The 11,113-nt window shown below is 40.4% G+C and overlaps 1 long non-coding RNA gene across 1 annotated transcript; it reads left to right on the forward strand.

Moving 5' to 3' along the window:
• Window positions 1–219: 219 nt before the first annotated feature.
• On the forward strand, window positions 220–10,878 carry LOC103009074 (uncharacterized). Its single transcript, XR_451552.2, has 3 exons — window positions 220–693; window positions 3,701–3,831; window positions 10,605–10,878. It is a non-coding gene; the product is annotated as an uncharacterized LOC103009074 (long non-coding RNA).
• Window positions 10,879–11,113: the final 235 nt, after the last annotated feature.

The raw sequence follows: 11,113 nt of genomic DNA on the forward strand, positions 1-11,113 counted from the left end.
AGAATGTATCTAGGGGATGAGCAATAGTCTGTACCAATATTAAGAAAACCCTTAAAGGGAAAAACTCCACTGTGTAGCAATGAAGTCGAGGTAGGACACAGCGCCTACCTGGAGCCTCTGGGTCTCGGAGGCTCGGCCGAACCCAGTGCTGCCTGGCTGCGGGCATCCATTCCGGGGCTGAACACCAAAGGCTCTGCGGTATGTGATGATGCAGAGAAATGTTCCTGGGTTGATGAAAAGCTCTTATTTTTATTTGTATAGTCCCACATTAATTATTGGGATTTTTCTGTACTTCTAGTAGGTACTGTCACCAAAAAACCCTAGCACCTAAATCATCGTGGCAGAATAAAAAGAACACTTTTCATCTTGCAGAGAAGGGTGGCTGCTTTCCTCTCTGCTGTCATCTGGAAACATGAGAGGTCAGAGGTGCAGGGATGGAGGAGGTCCCCCAGGCCCCCTATAAATAGTCATTGAATTGAAAGGTGTTGAAAAGGTAAAGAAACTTACACTTCTCCAAATGGTGACAAGCCACGCTTCAGTTGCAATTTTTTAAAAGAAAAAGACCAACACAGGAGTCCAGATCATTAGTGCGGGGTGACAGCCAGCACAGCTCCGGGAAGCTTGCTGCCCAAGAGGAGTGACAGCACCCTGCCCGAGGCCGATGGAGCAGCGTGAGACGATTTCTTCCTTCCCGTAAGTCTGCCTTGGAAGGCATTTTTCTAATTTCTGTCCACAGCATATTTTTACTGTGACAAGGCACTTGGTTCCTTAACATTCACCTGGCACACTGCTCCCATCAGCAAGGCAGAAGACGTGGCAGGGTGTGTCCTGCCCCACCATGAAGGTAAACGCCAATCGATTCACCAGACGGTTTGTGAACCCCTGCCCCAGGCTCTACCTACAAACCTCAGGACTAACGTGCAAAAGGGAGTTGAAGTTCTGGTGGCCACCAAGCCCAGCGCTCAGCCTTGATGACCCAGAGTATCAGCTAACGGCAGAGGGTACGATGACGTCGAAGATGCCGGAGCATCTGCACGCATTCCTCTCCAGGTCACCAGCCTTGACTTGGGAAAAGAGCACATGTGACCAGCTGCACTGAAAAAACACCATCGTGAACCTTCGCAGAGAAACCAGATGGCTCCAAGCCGACGGTAAAAATAGCTCGTCACACAGCACAGCCCAAACTAGGAGCAAGGCAGTGCCTTAGGGCCTCTCAGGTTTTGATTTCAACGGGCCAAAAAGGTTAAAAAGTGTTTTAACTCAACTGAGAGAAACTGCCTTGGAAAGAGAGATTAAAATTACAAGTGTTCTACATTTTACCTGGCTTATTTCATATTCATCTGACTGTCATCAGCAAAAGAATGAAAACTATCTCCAGCTAGAAAAAAAAAAGTATTTGTCTTTCTTCTTGTTTGACCATAATAAGAAAAACCGGCAGATCAGCGTGTAACTCAGTAAAGAACTTCTTCAATACGTGTGCTAATGGGAAGAGTGGAAATGAAAACTTGTGCTTTATATTTAATGATATTTTAAAGACTCAGATTTACAGATTTATTGGAGCTCTAATTTGTTTATTTTGTTATTTATTTCACAGAAGCTGTTTAATCCATCTCCCATTGTTCCAGTGAGGTTTCTATTTTTACCAATGGGGGTGAATCACCCTTGACCATTTAGGGTTACGTTTAGAACATGATTTTTCAAGTCAAGACTCAAGTGAAATTTTGATTCCCAAACCAGAGCCTAGAAGCTCAGCACACTAGCAGCCATTGTGCTCTGGCTTGGTGTTGGCCTTCGTGCACTGATTGTATTACACAGAATAGAGGTGATTGGAAGAGTTCCACAGACCAAAAATAGCTCGGATAATAAGTCCTTACAGGACAAGAGGAAGTAAGTGACTTTGACTTGGGGTTCCCTCGGTCCCCTGACCTGGTGAACAAGAACATGCTTTTGTATCTTTCCGTTGTTGAAATTGATGTGGTCTGGGTCCACATTCAATCAGCAAAGAAGTGCTTGTCCTCCAGGCACAGTGTGGTTCTGTCCCGGGAACCATGAATGCTTTTCTTATTCGACTTAAACTTCTAGTGCCTCATTAATAGAATAGACCCTTGATGCCTGGTTACTAAAAAATCTCAGCTCTGTTGGGATTTATGTTTGAGTTTTTAATAAAAGATAAAAATAAGTAAAACTGAATCTAATTAGAACTTTTACCTACATGCAAGAAATAGTTTCAGTGTTCAAATTCACATCTTCAAAAGTATACAATAATTGTTCTTGAAGGTCTATTTTATAGTTTTTAAAGTGTGAATCCCTTGAAGCTGAACGTTATCCCTAGTGTTCCTTTTTTTCAGTAGGGCAGAATTTTAATACGACAAGGATGAAGTTTGGAAATTTATAACAGCTCTGATAGGATTCTCAGCTTTTTCTCTCGAGTGTCAGGAGTTTGCTCAGAGTCATTTCTGAGAAAAGAAAAGTAAAATCCTTCCACCTTGAGACTTTTCCTTAACTATTTTTTTGATTAAAAGTTGATTTCCATTCCAAAAAGAGAAACTCATAGTACTGATCTTATTTTTCTACCTAACAGAAGAAAAGTTTACATGCTTTTCTCTTCCATTGGAAGACTTCCATAATTATAAATATTTTGACCCATGTTTTCTTGTAATACCTTGTAGTTCTATTTTTAGCATTTACATTTTCTATAGAGCTGGAATTTACTTTGGTGTAAAGAATGAAGTATAAACCCAGTTCTGTATAATGGCTTTCCATTTGTCCAAATACAATGTGGCACTGACTTGAAACACTTTTCTTACATACTAAGCTTTATGTATACCGGCCTCTCTGTTCTTTTCCATTGCCGTATCTATTTTAATTACCACAGTTTTAACCAGTGTATTTTTCATGTTGCCACATTGTTTTAACCACTGTATTATATCATAACACATTTTATATTTATTATACCATATACTAAAATGTATTATAAAGAGATACTGTTCATCTTTTCTCTTCTTTTCCAAAATGGCCCTGGCTACTCCTTGAACCTCTTAATAATCTGTGGCCTAATTGATCAAGTCTTCTGGCCAGCTCCCTCTCCTCCAATTGATTGGGATATCTATTAATTTATTAATTTAGATAGTACAAATATTTCAAAATGTTCCTTGTGCTGAAGCATAAAAATATTCAGTATTCCTTGAATAGTTCCTCCTGAAGTTTATTCCTAAGTGCTTAAGGTTTTTGGTTTGTGCTTGAGACTGAGTGAATGCTCTCTCTCTTACTTGATATTTTCGTTTTCTTTTTTGAGTTTAGGAAAGTATTGATTTTTTGCACATTACTTTTAAAACTAACAGCTTTGCTATATTCTTTTAATATTTCTAATTGTTTTTCAGTTGTGAAACTTTCTTTAGTAGATAATGCAAAACTGAGTCACATTTGTACTTTAAATCATCAAAATATAGAGTCTGAAATAATGAAGTTTTGCTGTAACTGAGGACATGCACATTTCTATACATCTTTTTAGCTTTCGTAGCTTTACAGATCTGAACCTTGTCCAACAGGAACAAAATAAAAATGAAGGTGTAGGGCCCACTCTCAGCCCATTGGCTAAAATACTTTGATCATAAGCACTTTTTTCCCATTCTCTTTATTACAGGTTTTCTCTTTTGTACAATGGAAAGAGTGATAATTCCTCTTTTCTCCCTACTTTGAGGTCATATGAGGATGAATGAGACAATGAAGCCAGGTGCTGTGAATAGCTGCCCAACAGATACCACCCTGCATCCACCAAACACACCTGCCAGTACTCACCAATAAGACTGCTACCTGCAGGTTTTAGTGTTGGTAAGAGTGGAGTAGCTTGTATTGTACTTGCCTTACTTTTGATATAGCAATTATAAACTCTGACATTTTTTTTTAATGATTTGAAGGCACTGGGGAGAAATTGGTTGAAAGCGTCAGGCAGTGTGGGGTGGCTGGGAGTCAAGAAGAAAGCCGAGACTAACTGGACTGAGGGGTAGAAGATGGAGAATGGGGCAGTGGAGTGGTGGATACTGAGGGTGGAAATCCTGGAACAGAGGGAGCCGCAAAGTCGGAATATAAACTCCTCTCAAACCCTCTGCTGACTCAAACTATGCATACGTTGGGTGGACTGCAAAACATCTAGCAGAAAACAAAAGGCACAAGACAAAGAGATGAGGAGAGATTCCAGCTGTTCCCACCACAAAGCAAACAAAGTTTAGAGTTTTGAAACCTACCAAGTTAGAGGGGTTCGGTAAACATCTCAGAGTTATTCTGAAACCATAAGAGGGCCCTCCCTTACAGTAAACGTTATGTCCCAGGACTGCAGGGTTCACCCCAGGAGTTAAGGGCGAAACCAAAACAGACCTGCCCTCAATACATGTTAAACCAAGACTCCACAAGTTAGAGTAGGTCACTCAGTAATTTAACTGCCTGCTATTACAAAAATCAACACTATTCAAGGAATATAAGAGATTCTGAAGTGTCTACAATGTATCATCTACAATGTCCTGTATACCATAAAAAAATTACTATATATGTGAAGAAACAGGGGAATGTAATCCACAGTTAAGAGAAAAATCAGTCAGTAGAAATATATTCTGAATGACTAAGATGTTGGAATTAGCAGATATGAATTTTTAAAGCAGATGTTATAAATAAGTTCCAAAAAATAAACGATAAGATGGCCATAATGGGTGAGCAGATGGAAAATCTCAGAAAAGAAATGGAAACTATATTTTAAAGAGGAGGAGAAGGGGGAGGGAAGGAGAAGGGAAGAAGAACCAAAATGAAACTCTAGAGCTGACAAGTATAATATCTGGAAAGAAAAAACTTCCTGGAGGGGCTTCACAGCCAATGAAGAAGCAGAAGAAAGGGTCTGTGAATTTGAACACAAGTCAGTAGAACTTATCCAATCTTAAAAAACAAAAACAAAAACAAACAAACAAGCAAAAAGAAAACACCTGAAGAAAAAGAGAAAAAGGATCCAAAAAAGGTCAAGGCAAAAGGTGTAACTGGATATCTATTGAGGACTCCATCCAAATCAACATTTGATCAATTCATGGCTCAGTGAGCTCTCTTAGAACTGCTTCCAAAAGACCTCACTTCCTGGATGAACAGCTTAATTTAGGCCACCTCTCCACTTCCTCCCAGGCCCGTGAATCTCAGCATCATCCTTGTTGATCCAGCGGAAACTATCCTAACTGAAGGGGAAAGTGCCTGGAAGCATCTGTCACTGTTTCGGAGGTGGTCTCCTAATTGTAACAATGAAATGATCCTTTACTTCCCCAGTAAGGTAGGGCACTCCACAAAAATTAGTTGAATGAGTGATTGTACAATCCGAAGGAAAAAGAACATGGGAGACTGAGAGGGCTCCTGAGAAAGTGGCTCATGTTATTGACCTGCTGACTCAACAGGAGCCAAAGCATGGCCAGAAGGAGATGGATGAACTGAGCCAAAAAACCAAAGGTTTAGAAAGTGGAGGTTTCAGAGAGACCAAAAACAGACGTAGCTGGAATAAGGCAGTAAAGGAACTGGAGGGGAAAAAAGGCTCTGCTCAAAGAGTGAGCACAAGATTGAAGAGGCAGTCTACCTACAGGAGATGGCAAGACGCAGAGCTGCCTAGCCAGTCCAGATCCTGCAAATGAAATTTCCACATCCATGCAGACCCAGCAGGGGAGCTCACAAAAACAGCAGAAGCATTGGTTCTTCATCTTCTCCAGAACTGAACTCTTGATTTCCTCCCCAAAACTTCTCCTCCCCCATCTTAGCAAATGGCCCCTCCAGCTGCCTAATTATGTCCTATCAGAAACCTGGGAGTAATTTTTTATTCTTCCCTTTCCTCGCTCCCACATTCAACCTCTCGAGGACTATTGGTTCTTCTGTCTCCACTGTCATCACTCTGTTTCAGGCTGTTATCATCTTTGTGCCAAACTATTGAAATAGATGTTTATTTGATTTCTCTGCTTCCCACTCTTGCCCACCTTCATCTTTTCTCTACACATCAACCACAGTGACCATATAAGAATATAAATTTGATCATTACTTCCCTACTTAAATCAATAGCTTCCATCACACCTAATACAAAATTCACATTTTTTACTGCACAATCGAAACCCTATTTCCCCAATCTCATTGCTCACAACTCTTCAGCTAGATTATTATGTTCCAGTCTCACCAATATTGTACATACTAACACTAGTATGGCAAACTCCTTCCCCTTCTAGCTGGACACCTTCATGGAGTATGTTCTCTCTCTGTGAAGTGATCTCCTACCTTTATCAAATGTCTGACTCCTTCTTTTCCTGGGGTTCTCCACTGAGAAGGCCACTTCCTCAGAAACGCCTTCCCTTACTTCCTTGTCTGAAGCTGATCTTGGCTATTCTCCCACCCAGCACCCTATTCATTTTGTGGGACTTATGCCAATTTGGAATTAAGCATTTTTTACTTGTTTATTTACCATCTTCCTGCTAGAATATAAATTCAGTGAGGGCAGAGTCACAGCAATTTTGTTCAGTTCAGGACCCAGCACACTGTAGGTGCCCCACAAATATTTGATAAATGACTGAATGGAGGGAGACATCTTCAGCGTTCATGTAGACCTCTCCCACTTCCCAGCTCCTCAATGAGCGCACCTGCCTTCAATCTCTTTCCCCACACTAATCTCACGGACAGCAGGGACCTCAGGCAAGCAAAGCTACAAGTTCCTGATGTAAAATTCTGGGGAGGTCGCTAGAAACAATTTTAAGTAAAGTTAGCTAAAAATCGTGATAGGAATTGTAAGGCAAGAAACCACATACTCAAGACCATAGTGCACTACTCACTATTCAACCCCAATAACTGGTCTTGTTCACCCATATTTTAGCAAATCAGCCTGAGATAAAAATGATCATACAAACAAAAGATGCTATCCCAAAAAGTGATTTTCAGTTTGTAGTTTTAAAAATATTATCTTTACCTGAAAATTAGAACAATTTTTATTCTCACATTTCATCTCTTGCTGTTACCGAGGTCACGGACACAGGCTTTAGACATTTAGAAATTATATGTTCCACCCTCGATATGGGAGTATCGTGCCACTGACTCACTGTTAATTGAGAAGCCATTTGCTCTGTTTATCCAGCTGTGGTACTGGCTTGGGTTACCCCATCTACCCTTTCCTTGAGTTCTCTTTCCAGCTACCCTAAGACACTGGGGAGTTTTTATTCTTATAGAAATTAAGTGACGTGCAAATCTTGGTTTCATTAGCACCATGTTTTAAGAAACTTAGGTAATATTTGAGACACATGCACTGCCAGTGTGTCAAATGTGTGTCTCTGTGTGTGTGTCTGCGTGTGATTAATAAATTACAGGTGGCTTATCTTGATACAGTGTTTCTACTTCCCATCCATTCCCTGAGGACTGTCCTAACCCTATCCTGCCCTCACTCCATTTAAGTGATTTATGATGTAAATTAAAATTGAAAGGACATCATTAAAATATTTTTGAAGCATGGGAGTTTTAAAGTTACTGTTTTACAGTTTTGTTTTGTTTGGCAGTTTAGACACATTTTATAACCTAAATAGTAATTCAGAATATGAATAGTATAAGCCTGTTAGAATTATTATAGCTGGAAAACTTTATCATAGTATGTCGTGTGTATGTACAAAATCAACATTATTGAGCACTTAAATTGTAGTATATATTTTATATGTTACCACATTTAACTCTCAAATTATTCTGCAAGGTACATATTATCATTTGCTTTTTACAGAGGAGGAAACTGGGGCAGAGAGAGATTAAGCACCACACCAAATGTCCCACAGCTGATACATACATCCAGGATTTGAACTCATTCAAAGTGTCTGGCTGCAAAGGTTGTGCTTATAGCACTGTGAGAATTCTACTAATTTAGCAGAATGTGTTAAAATTCCAGTATTCTGGAATGTGTTGTTCTAATTCCTGAGTTATGCAGTTATATGGCCCTGTTTAGCACACGGGTCATAAATTTTCAACTGGAGTAAATCTTTCACTCAGAAGAAACAGGAAACAGTTACAGGCAGTTCTGTGATGCTCTGTTTTGCAACATTATATATTTGTGAAACTACCATAACACAGGAAATAAAGTAACTAAAGTCTGCTAAAAATATGGCAGTACAAACAACTTTAATCTCCTTTCTTAGAATGTAATTTTTTCAAGCATTTTCAAAGAAACAGTTTCCATTTAAAGAGAGGCCCATGTAGACACGTTTTAAAGAGAGACTTGGAAAGCACCTGGAATTGATTTTTGTTAAGTCTATCTAGAAACGAAGGAAAAGCAGAGGGTTCCTCCCAAACATCTGAACTCAGATATATACATAAAATATCTTTGGGCTGGGAGAAACGTGTGTGTGTTGGCGAGTTGGGGGGGCCTGAGGGGAGCAGGGGCGGTTATGGGGGTCACCAGGAAGGAGTGAAGGAGGAATTCTAAGAACAGAGTTTTAGAACAACTTAGGAAGAGGAGTTTAAGTGGAAGTTCCAGTTCAAAATACTAAACATAAGAAAAACTTGATCTAGATAAAACAGAAGAAAACATACCTGGTTGTGTTTTTCCCTCTAAACCCTCAACTGTTCACCACAGCTGAATCCAGGATCAGATGATGGCATGGTGTCTGCTTGAAGCTGAGGTTTTGTTTCTTTTTCTTTAGTTGCCAAGCAACGTGTTTGCTTAGATGTTCTTTCCCATTACGTTTATGTTCATATGCTGGATGTTTATTTGCTCTGATACAAACCGTATACAAACTTACAGGGGTTAAAATATTTTGTGCAATTCTAATATTGATATTTTCCCTTTATGGACCTCTATTTCTCTCAACCTTTTTCTCTTTATGAATATACATGTTTTGTCCAAATAGCTAGGGAATGTTTTAAGTGAAAGAGAAAGTGGGATTATGGTTGAAGACAGATGGAACACATGCATTTTCTTTTGTTCCTTTCCAAAATCTATCTATGAGATGAAATGTATTTCAAAATTATATTATTTACGGTTGTGGACCAAACTTGGGGGCTTAAAGCAACAAACATTTTTTTGGTGTCCCATAGGCTGGTGGGGATTAGGGAGCATTTTACCTGGGAGTTTCCAGCCGAGGGTCTCTCACGAGGTTGTAATCAAGATGTTGGGTGGGCCGGGGGTTGGGCTGCAGCCATTTGAAGGCGGGACGAACCTGGGGTTTGTTGCCGAGCTCCCTCCCCTGGCTGTTGGCAGAAGGCCTCAGCTTCTTACCATGGGGCCTCTGCACAGGGCTGCTCGAGTGATCTCCTGGCGTGGCACCTGGCTTCCCTCAGCTCGAGTGACCCCAGAGATGGAGGGCAAGGTGGAAGCCAGCGTGTCTTTCCTGACCTAGCCTCAGAAGTCCAGCTTCTATTAGTCACACCGACTAACTTTTTTTTAAAGTGGGGCGTAGTTGTTTTACAATGTTGTGTTGGTTTCTACTGCACAGCAAAGTGGAGTAGAGTTCCCTGTGCTCTACAGCAGGTTCTCATTAGTCACCTCTTTTATACATGTTAGTGTGTATACACGTCAATCCCAATCTCCCAGTTCATCCCACCACCGCCACCCCCCACCCCCCTGCTTTCCCCCCTTGGTGTCCATACGTTTGTTCTCTACGTCTGTGTCTCTATTTCTGTCTTGCAAACCGGTTCATTGGTACAATTTTTCTAGATTCCACATACATGTGTTAATATACAATATTTGCTTTTCTCTTTCTTACTTCACTCTGTATGACAGTCTCTAGGTCCATCCATGTCTGTACAAATGACCCTATTTCATTCCTTTTCATGGCTGAGTAACATTCCATTGTATACATGTGCCACATCTTCTTTAGCCATTCATCCGATGATGGACACTTAGGTTGCTTCCATGTCCTGGCTATTGTAAATAGTGCTGCAATGAACACTGGGGTGCATGTGTCTTTTTGAATTATGGTTTTCTCAGGGTATATGCCCAGTAGTGGGATTGCTGGGTCACATGGTAGTTCTATTTTTAGTTTTTTAAGGAACCTCCATACTGTTCTCCATAGTGGCTGTATCAATTTACATTCCCACCAACAGTGCAAGAGGGTTCCCTTTTCTCCACACCCTCTCCATCATTTGTTGTTTGTAGATTTTCTGATGATGCCCATTCTAACTGGTGTGAGGTGATACCTCATTGTAGTTTTGATTTGCATTTCTCTAATAATTAGTGATGTTGAGCATCTTTTCATCACACAGACTAACTCTGATACAAAGTAGGGAGGACTTTGAAGGGATGTAAATATGAGGACAAGGAGATCACTGGGGCTTATCTCGGAGGCTGTGCACCACAAAAAGAAAAATCCAAATCAGCACAGTTAAAGGGACATGGTAGCCATCTGAAGACCAGAAAATAAGAGGATTTTTGGAAGGGTAGAAAGCAAATGGAAGTATAGAATGAAATATATATATATATTAAGTTGCTAAGGGAAAAGATCTTGAAAGTTTCATCGCAAGAAGAAAAAATTGTAACTATGTGTAGTGATGGATGTTAATTAGACTTAGTGTGGTGATCATTTTGCAGTATACATAAAGAGCAAATCATTAACTAATGGAATGTTTTATGTCAGTTACAGCCCCAATATATATTCATTCTGTGGTTGCCGTGGACAGAGGAAGAATGAAAGCAGAGACAATTCAGAGGCTACTGTAGCGCCCAGAGAAGAAATGGGAGTGGGGTCTGGACTGAATGTGAAGTGATGCTGATGGAGAGCAGTGGCTGGATTTGGGGTGTGTATTAAAAAGAAAAGAACACGGTACTTACTGAAGGTTGTGTTGCGAAGTCTTAGGTTGTGGTATGAACAACTAATAATACCACTCATTGAGAAAGGAATGGTTACAATGGAGTGGATGAGGGGAAGGGGCTGAGGACAGAGTGTGTGGTCTGGGCTTTGTTAAGGTTGAAATAAATGCCGATGAAATATCCACATGGATATAAGAGTAAGTATTTGAATACTCTAGACAGGAGTTCACCGAAGATCTAAATGTGGTAATCATCAGCAAATATTCTGCTCTCAAAGCCATGGAAACAGATGGAGACGAGGGCTGAGGACTGAGCCCCGGGCACACCAGGACCTTC

The sequence above is a fragment of the Balaenoptera acutorostrata genome, chromosome 3 (assembly GCF_949987535.1).
Source record: "Balaenoptera acutorostrata chromosome 3, mBalAcu1.1, whole genome shotgun sequence".
NCBI lineage: Eukaryota > Metazoa > Chordata > Mammalia > Artiodactyla > Balaenopteridae > Balaenoptera > Balaenoptera acutorostrata.